Below are 4,016 nucleotides of genomic sequence, written 5' to 3' on the forward strand. Positions count from 1 at the left end.
TACGTTTTTATTGGTTTCCATCATCTTCATTGGAATACAATATTTCCAATAAGCCGACTTCATATTGGCCTTTTTCAATAGTGTTGACAGCTGCGGTCATCACCTGATAACAACCACGTGATGTCACAGGGTCCGAGCTTCGTTCGACAGAGGGCGCTATAGGACTTCAATTATGGCGCGTCTCACGTGTGATGTCACAGGGTCCGAGCTTCGTTCGACAGAGGGCGCTATAGGCTTTGAATTGCGGCGCGTCTCACGAGTGATGCGCTGCGTTCGACAGAGGGCGCTCACGTGATGTCGCACACGGTTTGTGCAGCATCCGAAAGAGGGCGCTCCGCTCCGATCACATGACGGTCACGTGTTTTGAATTTGAATCGCTGCGCGGTAAATGCCCCTTTTATTCGATAAAATTGGGGAAGTGCTAAGGACCAGGAGGGAGGAACGGCGGGTGTTCCCGCTGCCCCACGGGGATTTGGTTAGGGAGGATGCCGTGCTGTTGCGGCAGTTGCAGGTGGAGTGCGTGTTTACTCCTGTGGTGGGGCGCTATGTGGCGCCTGAGGTGTACTCAAGTGATAAGTGCGTGCTGTGTGGTGCGCGGGCAACTGCGGAGCACGTGTTGTGGGACTGTGAAACTCGGCCGGCGGAGGCGGCCACGTCGAGTGGGCTTCCGCCGGACATCAAAGCCGGGGTGATGGCTAGTCGACTGGACCTCCAGGCAGCGGTCGTCCAGCAGGCCCGGCGTCTACTGCGCAGGCAGGTCCGACCTCGGGCCCCCTGCCTGCGCAGGGGGCCCGAGCTGCTCATGAGACCAGGGAGCGAGAAGCGTCAAAAACGCCAAGCGGACCGGAGTTGAGAGCTTGGGAACCGGCGGCAAAGCGCCAACGCCGACAGCCAGCTGCTAGCCCGGAGACGAGAGCTCAGGAAGTGGCGGCTAAACGCCAGAAGCGGTGCCTGCCGGAGACGGTAGGCGCCGATGCTCGGTTCAAGCGCGATTTCCTCGACGGACGCTTCGGGCGCAGCTGCAAGGTATGTGATCGCATCTGGTTCGACCATGCGTTGATCAAAATCGGTAACATAAGAAACGAACAGTTGCGAGCCAAAGCCATTGCAGTGCTGCAGCAAGAGTTCTCAGGTGGTGGTGATCACAGTGAGTACCTGGTTTTCTCGACGTGCAAAGAATCCTTGGTAGACGGAAAGGTCCCTGCAATGAGTGTAACGCACGGTTACCGCTACCCGCCCAAACCAGAGCACCTGCCAGCGTTGAACCCCGTAGAAGAACGATTAATCGCTCCGCGGCTCTCGTTTATGAGCATCAGGCGTTTGACGCACGGCAACGGGCAGTACGGAATCAAAGCTCAAGTGGTTAACGTTCAGATAGATGCGCAGGAAACGGTGTAATGCCTTCTTAGAAACATACGCGGCGACGCAGCCACCGACGTGCACATAAAGCGAAAGCGGATGAGCAAGCCCTCGTTCAAGTCCGGGTTAATAAAGAAACGAAACCTGCACGCCTGGTTAAAGTACCTGGAAGACTCACCTCTCTACAAGTGCCTAAACATAAAGGTCAATTGGAGTCTCCTCGCGCAGTTTGACGACGACGACGTACCTTGCAACGACGACGAGATCGAACTAGTGCCCGATATCACCGATCTCGAGGACCCCATGCAAATGGTCATTGCTCTGAACGCCACGAGTCACACGATGGTGTATGACGAAAGCGCTAAACGGGGCTTACTGGATTTTACGTGCACATAAAGCGAAAGCGGATGAGCAAGCCCTCGTTCAAGTCCGGGTTGGTCAAGAAACGAAACCTGCACGCGTGGTTAAAGTACCTGGAAGACTCACCTCTCTACAAGTGCCTAAACATAAAGGTCAATTGGAGTCTCCTCGCGCAGTTTGACGACGACGACGTACCTTGCAACGACGACGAGATCGAACTAGTGCTCGAAATCACCGATCTCGAGGACCCCATGCAAATGGTCATTGCTCTGAACGCCACGAGTCACACGATGGTGTATGACGAAAGCGCTAAACGGGGCTTACTGGATTTTACGCATAGTGTCCACATGGCTCCCGGCGAAGGCAAAACGCCCATATCGTTGCTCTTTGACGAGTAGGCCGAGGAACTCTCGTTGCCGCCAATATACCTCGCCGCGCCTCGCAAAATCACGGGACCGAGATCGACGCCGTTTATCAAGACCAGCAGCGAGATACGAAGAACGGATCGCCGGGCAGCGTGCCCAGAGCACGTGCTGTACATGGCGATGAAGGTCATGCGATACAACGTATCCCAGACAACGATAACTTTCAGAACGAACTCCATCACCAGCAAGATCACTCGCAAGCAACTCGAAACAGCCAGAACCGCGTTTATGGACGAAGTGGTCAACAGAGATTTGGCGTTCATACGCGGCATTTCATACACGGTGCAGTACTGGCAAGACAGACACAAGGAACTCATCGCCATGATTAGACAGCTCGGCAGACCGCACGCGTTCGTGACGCTCTCGGCCGCAGAAATTCATTGGCACAGACTGGTCGAAACGCTGGAACGGTTGCGGGTGGATCCGGAAGGGATTGCACGGGCGTTGCACGAGCTCAACAGTATGCAGACAGTCAAGCTCTGCAACAACGATCCGGTTGCGTGCGCCATTTACTCGCAAAGAATCTTTGGAGTAATCATGAACATTCTCAAAGACAAACGGGTCTGTCCGTTACGACCATACGTGGTGCTAGACTATTTCAAGCGCGTCGAGTTTCAGCAACGCAGGAGTCCGCACATTCACGTCATTCTCTGGTTAGACAATGCTCCCGAAGAAGAGCTCTGCAGAGACATGCCCGAAACCCTGCGAATGGTAAAGTCCTTGCTCTCGGTAGACACGAATCTACTGAAGCGACTGCGCACCCAGATACACGCACACACGCACACTTGCTTCAAGGGCGGAAGATCAAAATTTAGGCTCGGCGCACCGTTCATGCCAAGCAACGAAACAAAGAGGGTGATGCCGTTCCCTCCGACGGAAGACGAAGCGGAGAAAGCGCAGCGAGAGAAGCTGCGAAAGCGTTGGAAAGGGCAGAGTTCACCCCCACCGCAGAGTTTACCCCCCCCCCCCCCCCCCCCCCCCCCGATACAGCACGCAAGGGCGCTTTGAGCGCGCCCTTGCGTGCTGCATCGGCGGACGCCAGAGCAAAAGTTTGTCAATGCGTTCAACCATTAGATCGCAAAGGTGCTAGATTCCGACATGAATTTGCAGGTCATACTTGACCACTATGCATGCGCTACCTACGTGGTCGACTACGGCAACAAATAGGATTGAGAAATGTCAAACCTCCACAAAGCGATACTGGAAATTATCCAAGAGAATCCCGACATGGACTATGCCGGGGTGATGCGCATGCTGGGGGTTACCATGCTCAAGGCGGTAGAGATGTCGTCGCAGGAGGCGGCCTGATTTCTGCTCAGACAAGAAATGTCGGAAAAAAGTCGAAATTCGTTTACGTTCCCACGTGCTTCCCCGAAGAACGCATTCGGGTGCGCAAGACCGAAGAGGAGCTTGCGAAGCTCAGTGAATCGTCTACCGATGTCTGGAACCTAAACTTAGTGCATAAGTATGAAAAGAGGACGACCGAATTGCAACACGTATGCTTGGCAGATTTCGTCAGCGAGTACAGGTACGACGCTCGAACTAAGACATACATCCTTCGTGACAGACCCGTCGTCATCCGGTACCGTCATTAGTCGCTGGAATCTATCAACGATTATAAACGAGAGCAAGTGCTGCTATACGTGCCGTTCGCAAACGGGCTAGTAGATGTACTAGACAACAACAAGCACATGCAGCTTTACGACGAAAACAGAAAGGTGATTGCTGCCAAGCAACGAGAATATTCTCGAGACGGTGACATCATTGCTGAGTTGGTAGAAGAGATCAATCAACAGCAACAACAACAACAACAGGAGGAACCTCGTGAAGATACAGCCCACGCGGTACATCTCGAACACCAGGATGCTGATA

The 4,016-nt window shown here is 53.9% G+C and overlaps 1 pseudogene; it reads left to right on the forward strand.

Annotated features, from left to right (window-relative positions):
* The first annotated feature begins 691 nt into the window (after window positions 1–691).
* On the forward strand, window positions 692–3,311 carry LOC121836604 (annotated as a pseudogene).
* Window positions 3,312–4,016: the final 705 nt, after the last annotated feature.

Source organism: Ixodes scapularis, unplaced genomic scaffold (genome assembly GCF_016920785.2).
Source record: "Ixodes scapularis isolate PalLabHiFi unplaced genomic scaffold, ASM1692078v2 PGA_scaffold2__306_contigs__length_199485367, whole genome shotgun sequence".
Taxonomy (NCBI): domain Eukaryota; kingdom Metazoa; phylum Arthropoda; class Arachnida; order Ixodida; family Ixodidae; genus Ixodes; species Ixodes scapularis.